Source organism: Toxorhynchites rutilus, chromosome 1, assembly GCF_029784135.1.
Source record: "Toxorhynchites rutilus septentrionalis strain SRP chromosome 1, ASM2978413v1, whole genome shotgun sequence".
Classification (NCBI taxonomy): Eukaryota; Metazoa; Arthropoda; class Insecta; order Diptera; family Culicidae; genus Toxorhynchites; species Toxorhynchites rutilus.
In genome coordinates, this window is record NC_073744.1 from 56985031 (window position 1) to 57004848 (window position 19818).

Here is a 19818-nt window from a genome sequence, read left to right on the forward strand (position 1 = left end):
TGACCGCTTCTTTACGAATCCATGTTGAAATTCGGAGATAGTTGTTCGGGATGCTGAATAGAGAACGTTATGCACTAATTCCTCTAACACTTTCGCCAGGCAACACAAAATGGAGATACCACGGTAATTTTCCACGAGGTGATTCGAATCTGTTTTAAATATCGGGCAGATAGAAGCTGTCTTCCATAGCTTCGGGAAAACACTGTGACGAAGCGACTTATTGAAAATCGTTGACAGTGGCTTTTTCAGAGACTCCGCACATTCCTTCAGGAACAACGGTGGAAGATTGTCGCTCCCGGGTCCCTTGGAAGCGTCGAGTTTATTCAAAATAGTCCAAATTTCGAATTGCGTTATGTTGAAAAGTGGTAGATTCACATTCAACGTAGGGCAGTCTCTGATGCTGACAGGTGAAAAAGCTGGTGAGTTAGTGCTATACACACTTTCGAAAAAATCAGCGAACAAATTAGCTACACCGTTCGGAGAATCAGCAGTCTTGTCCCTTAACGTCATCTCAGCGGGGAATTGCTTACACCGTTTACGATTGCGAACGTGCATCCAAAAAGCAGAGGGATTTTGCTTCGCGGTCATCTCCAAGTGAGCAATGTAATCACGAAACGATGCAATCTGGCATTCGTTGTACAAGGTTTCAATTGAACGAAGATGATTGCGATTATCATCTGTCCTTACTCGGAAAAAGCGTTTCCGAGATTTTCGAACAACGTTGCGAAGTTGTTGCAGCTCGGATGTCCACCAAGGATGCTTGTGAGAATGCTGTCTGCACCGTCTACGCGGAACTAACTGATCCAAAATTTTATACACTTTGTCATAAAATGAACATACCATTTCGTCTGTGTCAAGGCCGTTGAAAATCATGTCCCAGTTAACAGCGGAAATTGCAGTGTTCAGCTCCGCATAGTCGCATCGTCGAAAATCGTATTTGTCAGTGTCGTTCAGGCTTACAGGAAACTGCATAAGAAAGTCGTCAACATCAATACGAAGAACGAACGGCATGTGGTGGTTGTCGAGTTTGAGGAGAGCTGAAGGCGGTTCAATCAATTCAACGTCACTTGGCTCGTCCACGAATGCTAGATCAAGTATCCGACCATTTGAATTCAACAGGCTATTGATTTGGTGTAAACCCGAAGCAACCAAGGTTTCGATTAGCACGATCTCTTGTTCAGAGGATGCGTTTGATGGCAGCAAACCCTTGACATCGTCGTCTTTCTCCCATATTAGACGAGGTAGATTGTAATCGCCGACTACGACAATCTTGTCAGAATCCGAGATACGTTCGCGAAGCTGTTGAATTGCCTCGGAATGTGCAGAATACAACGACGGTTGCGAGTTGGGTCGGAGGTAAATTCCGCATACGTAGATCGTTGAGTTCAAGAGCTTTATGCGAACGACGGCTTGTTCGAGATTACTGCAGTCTTCCAGAGTAACCGAACTACAATTCATAGAGACTTTAACTGCAATCAAAACTCCCCCGCCGCGTTGAAGGCCGCTGGTGGCAGTACTCCGATCGCATCGAAAAATGCTGTATGTTGAAGCTAGCTCAGCGTTATTGATGTCCGGGCGTAACCATGTTTCTGTGAGTACAACAACATCATAGTCGCAGGACGATAGCTTGAGAAATAGTTCCCGCGTTTTAGTACGGATGCCTCTAACATTTTGGTAGTATATCGTCAAGTATTTAGAGCAAACGTCAGAAGAGCCTGAAGGGGGATTGCGGGTATCGGATGGATTTATATCTATAATGGAACTTGTTGATTGGGCTGGTGTTGCAGCAGATTCGGGGAGGTTGCTCCTGGATCGAGACGCTGCGTAGGTTTCCAAAAATGCCGAACATTACAATCATTGCTGATAAACTCTCGAAATTCTATTCCTTGTGGCCATGTGGCAGGATCCATTGCTTTGGATTTGAGATTCTTAGGAATACTCACTTTGAAAGACACGAATGATAGTGATGATGGCAGTTTTCCTTTTGGAATCAATGATTTCGCAACGATATCCTCTGTTTGCAAGCATTCCTTAGCGAGATTTTGAATGTCGGACTCGGACACTTCAGGTGATATTCTAGTTAAGTACACCTCGAACTTGTCATTGGACCTTGCTGTTGATCCATTGAAGGTGCTGCCTGCGAATTGTCCAGTTCCACGAAAAATCTTTGCTGGCTGATCATTTGGCTCCGAGGCGTCCTCGTCGCGTATGCGCTTAGGGGTGGTGGTGTGGGCCCTAAATTGTAGATAACGTGGAACTGGTGAGAGCGCAGCTGGAGATAATTTGTTGAAGCCCCCTTGAATTTCTTGCTTCAACTCAGCGATTAGACTGGTTTTTATCTCTACCTTCAGCTCGTCAACCACCTTTAGATATGTTTCTCTCAGTTCCAGGTTGGCTGCATTTGTCGACGACATAGCATTTTTAAAGCGAGCGTTCTTCATCAAATCGGTACATCCTTTGCAGAGCCAGAAAACAGCTGAGTTTCCACAAATGTCTTTATAAAACGTTTCAGATAAATGAGCACACTTATAGTGGAAAGCTGCTTTGCAAAAACCGCCGCAAACAACTTCATTCGTGGTCATAGACTTCGCACAGCTATTGCAAATTTCCATCGTAAATTCGAAGCGTCACCCAAGCGTTACAGTGTAACAACGTATTTTTATAGTGGATAAACTGGCAACACTGGTCTTGACAGATATGAAAGTGGCTGTTTCGTGGTGGTTAATACTCACACAGGCTCACGCGAGAGGTAATGATGCTCGGAATGTTTACCTTCTTGTTTTTCGATGGCGAAAATGATGGCAATGAATCGAAGCGGAATGAGAAAAGAATGATCTGGTTGGGACTCTGGCAGGATGTTTCGGGTAACGAAATGAGAACAAGAGCAGCAGCAGGTGGCGTGTATTGTCTCGGTCGGTACAGGTGTACGGGTTTACAGTACAATAATCAGCGGAGCTGTTTTGTTTGTTGTTCGGCGGAGCTGTTTTGTTTGTTGTTCGGCTGAGGTGTTGTTTATATTTCGGCTGAGGTGTTGTTTATATTTCGGCAAAGATGTTGTTTTGATTTCGGCGGTCGAACACACACCACAGAGTTGCAATAACAGTGCAGAAGGAGAGCGGCGAGGTGGGAGGTATTCGGTACGGGCAATGGCGACGGGCTCTTCTCTCAGACCAACACTCTAGCCAGCTCGGAATATGATTGATTCGCTAATCCTACCTGACTGCGGGGTGCAGCTAACTATGGTGGCGGAAGATTCAAGCGGTTGTGGATGATATGACGTGGCGCAGAGCAAGTACGGGATGAGAACTTCGATGAAAATGATGATTGTTTGAAGACAACAGAGAAACACAACTACAACACACAACAGAGTTGCCAAGATGATATGAACGCCGTGACGCCGGGTTCGGATATTACTACGACACACATGTGTGACTGCTGTTGGTAGTTAAATTCTCGAAAGTGGCAGGAAACAAACCACTTGATTCAACGCTAGGACCCTTGAGCGTCATTTCCCCCTTTTTTTTTACTCATGAGGAAAGTACACACACGCGGCTTCACGTCACCATGCGCGAACCAAACGTGGCGAAAGGATGTACACGTGATTCGAACAAATTGGGAGGTAAAAAAACACAACATTTCAAACGATTCCGTTGTGCTCGATTAACGCAACCCAGAATATGTATTCGATTGAGGGTGCAGACACAAAGCCATTTCTTCACCCCTAGCCCTAGCTGGCAAATTATGATCATTGCTCCCCCTCCCGGCCCAGCTGGTTCGTGCATTAGCGCCATTTCTCCTCCATTCGCTGCTGCCTGTTTTCGCTCTTGGGCGAGGGGAACAATTCGCTCCTCGGTCCGGTCGAAGGCTGAAATGAATGTTTATCTTAATTATGTGGCGCTGATTATGATCATGAATTAACTGTAATGGACTGGTGGCATTAATGCCGGATGGGAATACATTAGGGTGTGTTTTATTGCCGGCGTTGGAAATAAAAATCGAAAGCCAAAAAAAAAAATATATATAATGACAATACACGAAATAGCTACAGCGTAAACTTGATTTGAAAAGCCATAAAATCGACGATACTTGAATTTTTAAATATGAAACTTTCGTTTCGACGACGCACGTAAAACACGATCCGCTGCCTGATTAAAGGCTTCCGTAGTATTTCGTCACCGAAACGTTTTCGTCTGTTCAAGACTTTCAAATAGTCTAAATATGCACTTGAGCTGCACTTGACCGAGACATGTTGTGGCCGAGTAGCTGAGGGGAAAATCACACCGCTTGTCAGACTGTCTGCCGCGTGGTGGCTCCCATCCAAATCCACCCATCTTAATCGCAAATGTGACCAAACGGCATTAGCATTCCGCGCTGCCACCATCCAAATAATTCAACTCCTGCGATGATTGATATCGCAGCGTGACGCGGCGTTCGCTCGTTTCGATCACTCTTGCGAAAGGCGAGAATAAATTTTTAATGAGTGATACAACTCGCGCAAAGTGCACTTCAGGTTGGACCGACGATGCGATCTAACCGTGGCACGTTTTCTCGTGCAGCCAAAATGCGCATTCATGAATCTTAAAATGCATCCGTCAGCTGCTATCCGGCGGGTGACTGTTTCATAATTGGAACTGATCTTCCCCCTTTTGGCGGACTTTTTTCAACCCATCCATTCAATGCTGGCTGGCAGCAGCATCTCGGGTAACCCAAATCAGTTGCAGTTCGCCTTCGGTTCTATGTTTGATTCGATTGGTTCTGCTCCCAAGGTTTTCATCCGTTGGAATTTCTTCGATTGACAAAAGTGATTTTTTTTCTAGCCTATTAATTAGTGATCGGTTTTTGCAGTGTTCCTGTGTTTGACATCCGGGCGAATGACCTGTTTATTACGAAATCCATGTGTTCAAGGCTGTGTGTAGTTGGCAAAGTGTGTGCGCAATCGGGTTGTTTGTTTGAGTGCCGGTCGACGTCATTTGATTTCAGCGAACCTCATTCCACTGAAGGTCACTGACTGAAATCGCAAATAGTGTTCCATCATCGAGAGAGATCCCAAGTAAGCATGATAGCCAGAATGATGAATTATAATTAATGGAATGTGCCCGCTCGGCAGAAGCCTTGACCTTTATATAAGTTTCTATTTGTTAAACCTTTGAGCTACCATTAATTCATAGAAAAAAAGGAGGTGTTTGCACTGTGAGGACAGTAAAAAAAGAGCTCTCGGTTCTTATCAGAGATGGCGGATCCACGGATTTGTTTTATTTTTTTTAAATTTTTGTAATTCTGCGGATTTTATGGATGTATTTTTTTCGTGTCGGATGTCGTTATATGTTTTGTTTCGCTTTCTTCAGACTCAAAATATAGTCTTACCTTGTCACTTGTAATTGTCGACTGCTATCTCTTTTCGTATTTTCGCTTCATGTGATGAAACCAGAACAACAAGGTTCAGATAGACGAAACAAGACACGACAACCATTCATATGTTTTTCTTCAGAATTAATGATTGGGTGTGAGATTGTATTCGTTTTGACGTAGGACTACGTCTTTCATTTCTATACCGGGGTGTAAAATCAAAGTTTCGAAAACGAAAGCGTTACGCCGGAGACCGAGATTTTGAGTGTTAATAGCTCCTAAACAACTGAACGAAATGGTATGATAAACACTTCATTCGAAAGATAAAATGTCTACGCGTTCTATACTTGTTACTTTCTGATCCAAAAACTTGTTTCAATAGACACACACACATACACGCACGGAATTCTTTCCGTTTGGATCGAGAAAGATCCGGAAAATAATCTGCCAGTTCCTCTAGGAATTTAAAAATACATTCATGTGAAAGAGTTTATTTGAATGTTTTCTATCCATGTAACACTGTGACCAAATACGTTTCAATCAAGTGCTATTAACAGATGGTTATCGAGTTAGCATAAACCACTGGTGGGCTTCCAGTATCGAAGAAAATGTGGAAATATCTAATCGTTACTGAAAATAATCTGCCAGTTCCTTTGGGAATTTTCAAAATATATTCATGTGAAAGAGTTTAACTGAATGTTTTCTATCCATGTTACACTGTGACCAAATACATTAGGTTTTGTGATTTTTCAATCAATCGCAATCAACAGGATATCTTCTGAAGATTATTCTTCCCCATCAGTAGGATATTTCCGTATCCAATATTGGATGCATAAAACCTTGTGCCTCCAACGTAACGCTCTCGTTTTCGAAGTTCTCCAAATATTCATTCATTCAGAATGAATTCAGATTCAACTTCATACAAATGATCTCTAAATCAACGATAGTCCTACGTCACCCTTGCGGTTATACCATAGATATAACCCACTTCCTGTTTTTTGTCGGTAGTTCTACTTTGAATGGGTGTTTTGTTGATTTATCTCCGATATTTATCAAAAACGATTGGAGTAAGGATAAATACTGATACGATGACTACATTGTACGCGTTCGATTATAATCATTTACGATGTCTCGTACGAACACCAAACATAAGTAACACTCATGGGGTTGTGTATCATTTACCCGAAAGACGTTTATCCGAATGTAACAAATACCCGAATGAACATTTACTCGAATGAAGAAGGAAAAATTCCTACAAATCAGGATACGAGCTTTTACGCATCTCCTGATAATAAATAAGATCAATAATCAATACAACATGAGAGAACAACAAGACGGCGCCAGTGGTTGTATGGTTAGCGTAACAGCCTCACAATCCGATCGGCCTGGGTTCAATCCCAGCTGGCGTCGTTGGGATTTTCTGAGGCGAAAAATCTCTGGTTACGTCTTCCTTCGGAGCGGAAGTAAAAGAAGTTGGCCCGGCTCATGAGTTGTTGAGTCTGATAGGTAGGAACAGGTGGAGTCGCCTCCCTGATGTCGGTGATTGGCACTAAAGTGGCGGAAATAGGCCGACGAAAAATAAGCGAAGATAAAAAAAAAAAAAGAGAACAACAAAAATACTCCATCTAACGAGAACAAGAAACCGAGGCGGCCCCAAGCTGCCAAGATGACACAATCCGAGTTGGCCGCAAACCCGCCGTCGGAAGCGGCGGCATCTCGTAATCAAACCTGTGTTCCATCGATTGCCCAGTTAGTTTCAGTCATAGGAGACGATCCTTTAGTTAGGTCTAACCGAACAATAGCGAGCGTTCTACGACAAACGATTGCCTGATATATTACGTTTTCCGTTTTTGATTTTTACTCCGAAATTAACCATTCATATTTCAATGCAAAAAACAGGAAGTGGGTTATATCTATGGTATAACCGCAAGGGTGACGTAGGACTATCGTTGATTTAGAGATCATTTGTATGAAGTTGAATCTGAATTCATTCTGAATGAATGAATATTTGGAGAACTTCGAAAACGAGAGCGTTACGTTGGAGGCACAAGGTTTTATGCATCCAATATTGGATACGGAAATATCCTACTGATGGGGAAGAATAATCTTCAGAAGCTATCCTGTTGATTGCGATTGATTGAAAAATCACAAAACCTAATGTATTTGGTCACAGTGTTACCTGGATAGAAAGCATTAAAATAAACTCTTTCATATGAATGTAATTTTAAATTCCCAGAGGAACTGGCAGATTATTTTCAGTAACGATTAGATATTTCCACATTTTCCTCGATACTGGAAGCCCACCAGTGGTTAATGCTAACTCGATAACCATCTGTTAATAGCACTTGATTGAAACATATTTGGTCACAGTGTTACATGGATAGAAAACATTCAAATAAACTCTTTCACATGAATTTCTAAATTCCTAGAGGAACTGGCAGATTATTTTCCGGATCTTTCTCGATCCAAACGGAAAGAATTCCGTGCGTGTATGTGTGTGTGTGTAGCGGCTGCTTCGAGATCTTTCCGGGGAACCGTTTGTAGCATCACTCTCCTCCTGATGGATTCCCTTCTGGCCTAAGGTTCACAAACAGGCTCTTGGTGACACCGTTCATCCGCGCTTTCATGATAAATGAAGAGCTTCACCAAAACAGCGACAACATGCTCCAATCGCTGTTCAATTAGAACTGAGTGGATTTACGAGCGGCGCTCGCTTATATACCGATTGGTGATTTCAATAGCCTATTTTGAAAGCAAATTTAAGACTATTGAAACAAGTTTTTGGATGAAAAAGTAACAAGTATAGAACGCGTAGACATTTTATCTTTCGAATGAAGTGTTTATCATACCATTTCGTTCAGTTGTTTAGGAGCTATTAACACTCAAAATCTCGGTCTCCGGCGTAACGCTTTCGTTTTCGAAACTTTGATTTTACACCCCGGTATAGAAATGAAAGACGTAGTCCTACGTCAAAAATATCAAAGAAGTTATTCTGTCGACTGGTGTTGAACTGATTTTAATTCATTAACATTAGGATAAACTTTCACACTGCGTTTCACAACTATAGAACCACCCATTTTTTCTGAGTTTCCAGAGATATGTAAGAAGTTGGTTGAATTGAAGTATATAGTGTAGGACAACTATTTTCATCTAAAAGACTGGCCATTTGAACTTTATTGTTGTGTTCAGGTGTGAAACATTCGAAAAACTAAAATTCCAGTGTTTCATAACTATAGAACCATATGGAAAAACTCTCACTCCTTTATAAAATTAACGTCAATTTCACATGAATTACAATAAGTTTCTAATTCGTAGTTCATCTTTAGCTCTCAATCAGATCAAATAACCCATTAGGGGTGGTTTTGACCAAATTGCGCCATGTTGTAATGTGTATCTCGTTCTACGCAGAGGATACTGCTCGTACAAGCACTTCAAATCACTCATACTGCTGGTAAGCTGCATCTACAATTCATACGATCACTCCACATAAGTTCTTCAATTCAACCAACTTCTTACATATCTCTGGAAACTCAGAAAAAATGAGTGGTTCTATAGTTGTGAAACGCAGTGTATTGAGATAAATGGTATCCGAGTGAACTTGTTTCTCGTAAATGCTCTAGAATCTGGCTGTGTTATTCTGCTTTTCTATCTCCTTCCAACACATTATTTGACTTTTTAAATTTTTTAACATATTTCAATATCTCTTTCTATGGCTGACTTCTATGACTGTTTCATTCACACAGTTCAGCTTGAAGCGATCGGACGCTTTGTGCTATTGTGCTCGCGTTTCGGTAACAGCTATTGTTATTGGCTGGTGTTTTTTCCTCAACCAAGTGTGCTTCTTCCATCGCGTGTTAATTGTGGGAACAGTGAAGTGCGCTCAACAATTCCCACCAGCTGGAGTGAATAGCTTCTCACAGCAGATACTGGTGAAGGTCTATAGAGAGACACTTTTGATCGCCGAATCATCGCCATTTCCACCGCCGACGTAGGTGCGCTCGCTCACCAATACACCTACAGCAGTGTAACAATAGACGCCAACACGTGATCAACTGGACGGTGCAGAACGAGTCGAATATTATCTGCGCGGGGTGCACATTTAGGTGAATACGCATAAAAATACATTTAGAGAAAATATATATAAATATTATATTTTATTTTATTTTTTTCTTGAAATAGTATAATTTTTTATTTTATTATTGTGAAATATTAAAAAAAAATAGAATTTAAGTGCCATTTATAATGGCAGAAGGTGGGGGGTCTCCGAATATGGAGATCTCAGACAATGAAACCAATGAATCCCCCCCATCAGGTAAAAAAGGGAAAACACTTAAACGTGTTCCTAAATCGCAAGATGTTTCTTCTGGGGACGAATCAGCTCATGCTAATAAGCCCCCTCATAAAAAAATCGCAAATCTCTCCTCTCCACCTCTTGACGCTCCCACCCTACCTTCGACTTCGGGTTCCCTTTCTGTTATCCCCGCTACCACTCAATCCTTACCTTCGCCTACTCCCCATGTTGTCTCCCTTCCCACTCAATCCTTGTCCTCGTCTTCCCCCTCTGTTACCTCGTCTTCCCCCTCTGTTACCTCGTCTTCCCCCTCTGTTACCTCGTCTTCCCCCTCTGTTACGTCCTCGCCCCGTGTCAAGGTCTATCCAGAAGATGCATCTGGAACTGGCCCATGGGTTGTTTTCTTTCGGCCCAAACCAAATGGAAAAGCTTTGAAAGTCATGCAGATCGCGAAAGATCTGGCAAGGTATACCTCCGTGTCGGAAATTTCGAAGGTTAGACCAAACAAATTGCGAGTTGTCGTGACTGATCGAAAGGACGCAAACAAGATTGCTGTCGACCAGCATTTTACAATTGAGTATCGGGTTTACATTCCCTCTCACGTAGTTGAAATTGAGGGTGTGATAACCGAAACGGGTCTGACGTGCGAATACATTACGAGTGAAGGTACTGGCCGTTTTAAGAAACTGCCCTCGATGACTGTTAAGATCTTGGGTTGCCGCCAGCTCGGAACAGTCTCCCATGAAGGGGGTGAAACCAAATTTACGCCGTCCGACTCGTTTCGAGTCACCTTCGCTGGTTCAGCTCTCCCGGACTACGTGATTGTAGAGAAATTGAGGTTAGCCGTGCGACTTTTTATTCCGAAGCCAATGATTTGTCAAAAGTGCAAGTCAGTTGGTCATACGGCTGCTTATTGTGCCAATAAAGAACGCTGTGCCACTTGCGGAGAGCAACATGTGGGCGAAGCCTGCAGTGCGACGGTAAAAAAGTGTCCATATTGCGGGGGAACCCCACACGTGCTCTCAGCTTGTGAAGCATACAAGAGTCGCTGGGAGAAACAGAAACGCTCTTTGAGGGAACGCTCTAAACGCACTGTCGCGGAAATTTTGAAGGGCGCTTCTCCACTGGCTCAACAACAACAACCAATCAACACACATAATGTTTACGCCACGTTGCCAGTTGACGAAATGTAAGCGGATACAGCTAACGGGGGCACGCCGCCTATTTCTCAAGGGAATCCCCGGCGCAAAAATGTGACCACTCCCAACGTTCAAGGACAAGTCCCTCCGGTGATACCCCCAGTTAGTTTGCCTAAAAAAACGAGTGCAGCGGACAAGCAAAATCAGGTTCCTCCTGGCTTCCGTGGGAATGGTTCACCTTCGAACGACCCAGCATTCGAGGGAACATCAAAAACCCCAAATGTCCCTGTTTTTCCGTCAAGTTCAACTTCCCAATCAGGATTCATAAAGTTGTCCGACCTTGTGGATCAAATTTTCACGTGTTTTAATGTTTCCGACTCCATCAGAACCATTGTCACCGCAATGCTTCCAGTATTAAAGACAATTTTGCAGCAATTGATGCAAACATGGCCCCTCCTTGCAATGATTATCTCTCTTGATGTCTAATTTAAATAGAGAGGTCGGAGATATCACTGTTTTACAGTGGAATTGTCGTAGTCTTATCCCTAAATTGGATACATTCAAATTTTTAATTCATAACTTCAATTGTGATGTTTTTGCTCTGTCCGAAACTTGGCTTTCTTCGCGAGATGATATCTCTTTCCACGATTTTAATATTATACGCTTAGACCGCGATGACAGATACGGAGGGGTACTATTGGGAATCAATAAGTGTCACTCATTTTTTGGAATTGACCTTCCACCTATTGGAGGGATCGAAGCTGTTGCTTGTCATGCATACATCAGAGGCAAAGACCTCTGTATAGTCAGCTTGTATTGGCCTCCGAGAGCTGCGGTTAGCCGCAAGCAACTTGTTGACATGTGCTCACTCCTTCCTGAGCCACGATTAATCTTGGGAGATTTCAACTCTCACGGAACTGCCTGAGGGTAACAGTACGACGACAATCGTTCATCGTTGATATATGACCTTTGTAACAGCTTCAATATGACCGTTTTGAACACTGGGGAAACAACACGTGTACCTAAACCTCCTGCTAACCCAAGTGCTCTTGACCTCTCGCTTTGCTCGAATTCACTATCGTTAGATTGCAAGTGGAATGTAATCCAGAACCCCAACGGTAGTGATCACTTGCCAATCAAAATTTCCATCACCATTGGGTCGAATTCTTCTGAATCTATGAACATGGCATATGACCTCACAAGACACATTGACTGGAAAAAATATGCGGACGCGATTGCTCTAGCCATCAATTCCAGAGATGGTTTACCTCCATTGGAGGAGTATAACTTCCTTTCTCGTTTGATCTATGACAGCGCGGTTCGCGCTCAAACGAAACCCATTTCAAGTTCCACCATTTCCCGAAGGCCTCCCAATCTATGGTGGGATAGCCAATGTTCCAAGCTTTATATAGAAAAATCGAATGCATTTAAAGCTTTTCGGAAACGTGGAACTCCTGAAAATTTTCAAACGTATTTAGCCCTTGAGAATCAGTTCAAAAATTTGATCAAAGGAAAAAACGTGCTTATTGGCGAAATTTCGTGGGAGGTTTGTCACGAGAAACGTCAATGAAAAAATTATGGAAAGTGGCTCGAAACATGAGAAATCGCTCTTCAACGAATGAAAGCGAAGAATATTCACATCGATGGATTTTTAATTTTGCACGGAAGGTTTGTCCCGATTCCGCTCCCGTGCAGAAAATTGTTCGAGATATACCACAAGATAGGTGCGATCTTGATTCCGAGTTTTCGATGGTAGAATTCTCTCTTGCTCTCCTTTCATGTAACAATTCTGCTCCGGGATCGGATAGAATTAAGTTCAACTTGCTGAAAAACCTCCCTGATGTGGCAAAACATCGCTTGTTGAATTTATTCAATCGGTTTCTGGAACATAATATTGTTCCAGATGATTGGAGACAAGTACGAGTTATAGCTATTCAAAAACCCGGAAAACCCGCGTCCGACTTCAATTCGTACCGCCCAATAGCAATGCTGTCTTGTATACGGAAATTGTTGGAGAAAATGATCTTGTTTCGCCTTGATCGATGGGTTGAAACGAATGGCCTACTCTCAGATACACAATATGGGTTCCGCAGGGGCAAGGGGACGAATGATTGTCTTGCGTTGCTTTCTTCAGAAATTCAAATGGCTTACGCCGAAAAAAAACAAATGGCTTCAGTATTCCTGGACATAAAGGGGGCCTTTGATTCTGTTTCAATAGAGGTTTTGTCAGACAAATTACACTCTCGGGGTCTGCCGCCTCTATTGAATAATATGTTATATAACTTGCTTTGTGAGAAACATTTGAACTTTTCTCACGGAGATTCGGCAGTAAGTCGGGTCTCTTACATGGGACTCCCCCAGGGCTCATGTTTAAGCCCCCTTTTGTACAACTTCTATGTAAGCGACATCGACAATTGCCTTACACAAAATTTCAGCCTAAGACAACTTGCAGATGATGGAGTGGTGTCTGTCGTAGGATCAAACGAATCCGACCTGCAAGGACCCTTACAAGATACTTTGAACAATTTTTCAACCTGGGCCATTGGGCTAGGGATCGAATTCTCCACAGAGAAAACAGAGATGGTGGTTTTTTCTAGGAAGCATAGACCAGCAAAACCAAAGCTTCAACTTTTGGGTAAACCGATCACTCATGCTATGTCATTCAAGTATCTTGGGGTCTGGTTCGACTCCAAATGTACTTGGGGGGCCCATATTAGGTATCTGAGTAAAAAATGCCAACAAAGAATAAACTTTCTCCGTACAATTACCGGCACATGGTGGGGAGCCCACCCCGAAGATCTTATAATGTTGTATCGAACAACTATTCTCTCAGTGATGGAGTATGGCAGTTTCTGTTTTCGATCAGCTGCCAAAACACACCTCATTAAACTCGAGCGAATTCAGTATCTTTGTCTCCGTATTGCGTTGGGATGTATGCCCTCAACGCATACCATGAGTCTCGAGGTTTTGGCAGGCGTACTCCAACAAAAAGATCGCTTCAATTTATTATCTCTTCGGTTCCTCATCCGGTGTAAGGTTATGAACCCATTGGTGATCGGAAATTTTGAGCAGCTGATCGAGCTAAATTTTCATTCTGGATTCATGAGCTCATATCATGAAGTCGTCTCCATGCAGGTTGATCCTTCTTCGTATATTCCCAACCGTGTTTGTTTTCCTGACTACATCAATTCCTCTGTGCATTTTGATCTGTCCATGAAGCAGGATATCCATGGAATTCCAGATTATCATCGATCGGGGATCGTTCCTACGATTTTCGAAGCAAAGTATGGGCGTATCAATTGCGATAATATGTACTTTACTGATGGGTCCTCTATGAATGAGTCCACAGGATTTGGAGTGTTCAACGTATTTTTAGCACCTCATACAGTCTTCAGTATCCTAGCTCAGTGTATATTGCTGAATTGGCAGCAATACACTGGGCGCTGGACAGCGTCGCCTCACGACCTGTTGAACACTATTACATTGTAACGGATAGTCTGAGCTCTGTCGAAGCTATCCGTTCAGTGGGGCCGGAAAAGCACTCGCCGTACTTCCTTGAGAGAATACGAGAAATTTTGAGTGCTTTATCCAGACGCTGTTATGTCATTACCTTTGTCTGGGTCCCTTCACATTGCTCAATTCCGGGTAATGAGAGGGCTGACTCATTGGCAAAGGTAGGTGCAATTGAAGGCGAAATTTATCAGCGTCAAATCGCCTTCAATGAATTTTATTCTTTAGTCCGTAAAAACACCATCGCTCATTGGCAACGCAAATGGAACGAAGATGAATTGGGCCGGTGGTTCCACTCAATTATCCCTAAGGTTAGCTTCAAACCATGGTTCAAAAGTCTGGACTTGAGTCGAGACTTTATTCGCACCTTCTCCCGACTCATGTCCAACCACTGTTCGTTAGACGCGCTACTCTTTCGTATTAATCTTGCCGACAGCAATCTTTGTGTTTGTGGCCACGGTTACCACGACATCGAGCACGTTGTTTGGTCGTGCGAGTTGTATCTTGTCGCCAGATCGAATTTAGAAAGCTCCCTCAGTGCTAGAGGAAGACAGCCCAATGTGCCGGTGAGAGATGTGTTGGCTCGGTTAGACCTTGATTACATGTCCCAAATCTATATTTTCCTTAAAGCTATCGATGTTCGTGTTTGATTATCCTTATATCCTTATATCCTTTGCGTGTAATTGGTCCCCTTGCTACAAACAGTAGAATAAGTTGAAATGTAAATACACAATAGATATACGAATAGATTTAAGAATTGAGTGTGTGAGATTATCATTATTGTAACAATTTCCTTATATCCCATCCTTTTCCTGAACAAATATGTCACCCTACTAAACTCGAGTAGACCGCGAGTAATCGGTTTTCTACCTTACTTACCTTAGATTTAGAAAATGTTTATGTATAGTAATAAAAATATAATTAAGAATTCGGCTCCTTTAAACTTATGTAACTGAGCCTGTAAAAATAAACGAATTTAATAAAAAAAAATAAAATTCTATGACTGTTTGTAATTGACAGCTTCAATCTATGTGTACGTGATCCAAATCACTGGATAATGTTTATAAACGAATTTGAAAGTCCAACATTTATACAAAAATGATAATTTAATATACAATATTGAAAAATATATATAAAAATATAGCGTTTTGCTTTACTCACTCAACGTACGAGTTTTAGGATACCAGCTAATGTATAAATGTAATCATTTTAAAAACGCTTACCTGAATATATACAGCCATTCCATGCCTAACCGATATAGTGGTTCTCATGTTTTCGCGAAAAGCCGTATTTTTTTTCGTTAGGGTGCCCATTTCCATTTTAGAGTGGTCCGAAAAATCATCATCTTATTTTTTTTTTTGCAAAAATGATTTATTTTGAAAATTTATAACTATTGAACTACTGAACCGATTCAGATGATCGACATATCAAATTAAAGACAATTATCTTGTTGCAGAAAATTTGAATTTTATTTTCGTTATTTTTGATTGTATTTGTTTTTTATAGTTTTCATGGTCTCGGGACCAAGGGCGCTATATTTTTATGTGTTTTGCTTGAATGCTAATAATTTCTACATAACATATCTAAACATTAGAGAAGTATTATTTTTTTGTTCTTGAGTTATGATTTTTCAAAGTTAACCGATGATCCGATGGTTCCCTTTTTTTCAGAATTGTTTTTTTTTTCAATAATTTATCACTTTTGAGCTACTAAACCGATTTATATGATAAATATATCAAATTAAATCCAATTAACTTAACTTCCTCGAAAAAACATCAAACTCGCGGAAAAACTGGATTCTAGTTGCATAGATCTGGTCTGATCGCATTGAAATATTGAACGAAAACCGAAAACATGTTTACTTTGAAAAAATATAACTCAAAAACGAAAATGAATACCTCCCTGATTTCGAGACATGTTATGTAAAAAAAATCTCAACTTTCAAGAAAAAGTATAAAAATATTATATCCTTGGTACCGATATCATGAAAGCTATAAAAAAATACAATCAAAAATAACTACAACAAAATTCAAATTTTCTGCCTTCCTAGTATTTATTTCAAAAAAGAACAGAATTAAAGTCAATTAATTTGATATGTTGATCATCTAAATCGGTTTAGTAATTCTGTTCTTTATCGCAAAACATTAGACCTGTATCTTAATTTTTTATTAGGGCGATCATTTCCATTTTAGAGTGGCCCGTAAATTAAACTTTTTTCCCTTCTTTTCAAAAATAAGTTTTTTTCAAAAATTTATAATTTTTGAACCACTGAACCGATTTAGATGAACAACATACTAAATTAAAGCCAATGAGCTAGCCCTTTATTATTTGGAAAATCATATCCCAAGAACGAAAAAATAGCATCTCTGATATCGAGATATGTTATGTGAAAAATTCTCAACTTTCAAGAAAAAATATAAAAAATACGACTACAACCAATAATTACGAAATTTTTTGGTTTTTGTTGTTGGTTTTTTTGTTTTTGGATTGATTTTTCTGACGATCCTAAAATAGAAATGGGCACCCTAATAAAAAATAAAAAATACGGGTCTAATGTTTGCGATGAAGAACAAAGTTAAAACATTTGACGAAAATCTGAGAACCACTATATCGGTTTGGCACGGAATGGCTGTATATGTAAAATGGATTTCTGACTGCCTTTCTGTCTGATTCTTATAAACATGGAAGTTACTGAACCCATCGACGTGAAAATTTGGATACAGATGTTTTTGGGGCCAGCGAAGGTGATGGTTCGAGATCCCTCCTCTCACTCTCAAGAGGGAGCTACCATACACATGAAACACAAATTTCTGTATAACTCGAGAACTAATCAAACATATGGAGCCAAACTTGGCATGTGAGGGTTTCCGGGTACGAGAAAATATATCTACTAAATGAACAATTCCACTCCACATCAGCCGGCTGCTAACCCGACCATTTCAATTTTTTTTTAAACTTGGTACTTATGATGGAAACTACCTAAAATCACAATTTTCATTGTCATATAATGGGTCATATGACGACTGATTTTTTAAAAAGAGCGTTTTCAAAATCATTGATATCTCTTTGAAAAACCCGTAACTGAAAAACTAGATGTCTGATATACGAGGGTCGTTCAAAAAGTAAGTTTCAGTGCCTCAGAAATCGCGGAAAAATTAAGTTAGGACAAAAAACAAGGTGATTTTTGTAATCTACATTTTATTTTCTATTTTTCTACATATTCGCCGTAACGCTCGAGGCATTTTTCATAGCGTGGCACGAATTTTTCTATTCCGAGCGCGAAGTGCGTAGCGTCCAACTTTTCGAAATTCGATGTAACTGCGTCACGAATTTCTTCAGTGTAATCGTTGACTGCCGAACGCGTGTTTCATCACCAGGAATAAGTGATAGTCGCTAAGGGCGAAGTCTGGGGAGTAACGAGGATGCTCGAATACAGCCCATTTGAATTTCTTCAATTGCTCTTGAGTTACGCGAGCAGAATGGGGCCGCGCATTATCGTGGATGAGGAACACTCCTTTCGTCAATGAACCTTGCCTATTGTTCTTAATCGCGGTTCTTAATCGGTCCAAAACTTCACGAAAGTACGGTGATGAAACAGCCTTTTTGCGGTCAACGATTCGATAACACTGAAGAAATTCGTGACGCAGTTACATCGTACTTTGAAAAGTTGGACGTTACGCACTTCGCGCTCTGAATAGAAAAACTCGTGCCACACTATGAAAAATGCCTTGAACGTTATGGTCAAAAAGAGACAGCCACCCTCAATATCTATTAGATTAGCTAATGTGAAGATAGTGGAATTTGTTGTACATATTATAAAACTTTGTTTGTTCCACATTGAAATATTTTTGAATTGTTTTGATTCAACACGCGGAAATAAATGTTTGTTTGATTCTCGAATACACTTTACGGTGGAAACGAAATAAACGGCACGCCATTGAACTACGTTTTACGAGTTAGTGAAGTGTCGAAGATAATGAGTTTTCAGGCAACAATGAGCACTTTTCAAATAAAAAATCATTAATGAAAATTAACTTCTTCGTATTAAACTGGTATCCAATGTGAGTGGAAAACTTTGTTTCCTTCACTTTATTTCCTTCATGAATCTCATACAAAAGATTTATCTGAAGATAATTTGATATTATAATGATTGGTTTAGTGGGAAACTAAACTCGTATCCAGATGTCGACACCGTACCGTTGTCATCGCGGATACGTTTAGTGTCTCGAAGTGTATTCGAGAATCAGGCCCATTGATTTCATTAGCAAACAGTGCCTGTGTTACACACACAACGAAGTTATTGAAAAAAATCCTCAATTAGTTCGTAGTTCTGAAGTTTTTTAAATTTTTCTCGATTTTAAAAGTTCTAAAAATCATTAAAAGTGACAAAATCGCGAGTCGAGCCTACGGTTAACACGATAGTGTACCGCTTTTTCACTGTAAGTAAGGTTTTATGTGATTTTTTATCGATTTCATACATAACAGTTTTTATTTACTTCAGCAAAATGTTTAAGTACCACGTCCCGCGATGACGGAACAGAATAATTTCGAATGAGATAAACTAGTTGGAGATGTTTTCAGCTATCCCATGCATGCGCTCATTGGATCGGGAACCGGAACGACACTGCTTCGATATAACCTCTCCACACATTTGTTTATCGGTTTTGCATTATTTTTATAGTACAGGTGCGTTAATTTCACTGTTTTAAATTTTAAAATGATTAAGTAAACTGCTATTTCATAATTTCGAGACATATTTTGAGACAGTTCTTGTGTTATAATTTAAAAAATTAAAAAATGTTTGAATTTATAGTGACTCGATTGATGGTTCATTACCATTTTTTTTTCTTTTTTTCTTTGCCTACCACTACTTGAACAAAGTAGGAAGTAGACTACCTTCTTATTCTACGTACTTTGAGCTCTGCCGCTCTACAGCTGATAAAAACCGGACAATTTCATCTTGCTCCCTGATATATTAGTCTATATGAAAACTTTATCTTATTTGTTCCAATTTCAATAAAAAAGCGCTCAAATTTCAAAAAAAATTTATCGCATCAGTTTTCGTTCTATAAAATGGCGTACTTTCCATTGATTACAGGAGATCAGAATTATTCTCTATAGTTTAAAATGATTATAAGTATTTAAATTCTTTTTACAAACGAATATTTAGTAGATCTGGAGAGAGACGTTTTGGCAGCCATAGCGTTCTGACGTGTTTTTCTGTCGCTCCGTTCTTTGACGTGTTGTGTGTGATTAACAAGCAATTTAGGCGGATGTATAGATTTCATCAGAATATCGGTGTTAAAATGGTTTGAGGTGTAGAAGTAGTGCCATAGTATTGCGAAAAATTATCTGTGTAGCAAAGTGAGATTCAAAATAGATTTTTGAAAATCAAACTATTTAAGTGTTGAAGCCAATTTTTCAACCAGTCAGCACATGTATGTTCTTTGTTAGTGTGTTAGTGAATATTCCTCGTCCGATTCACATTCGGTTCGGTTCGGTTCAATTCGTCCAATATCATTGCTCGCTTAT

General features: G+C 40.4%; 1 protein-coding gene across 9 annotated transcripts in view; it reads left to right on the forward strand.

Moving 5' to 3' along the window:
- The first annotated feature begins 4711 nt into the window (after positions 1–4711).
- Positions 4712–19818, forward strand: part of LOC129777929 (mpv17-like protein) — a 505117-nt gene continuing 490010 nt past the window's right edge. For 8 of the 9 annotated variants that reach the window (XM_055784546.1, XM_055784566.1, XM_055784559.1 and 5 more), the window contains exon 1: positions 4712–5050. The gene's annotated coding sequence lies outside the window, so the exon portion shown is untranslated. The remainder of the gene's footprint in view (positions 5051–19818) is intronic. The other variant, XM_055784536.1, reaches the window with a different exon arrangement.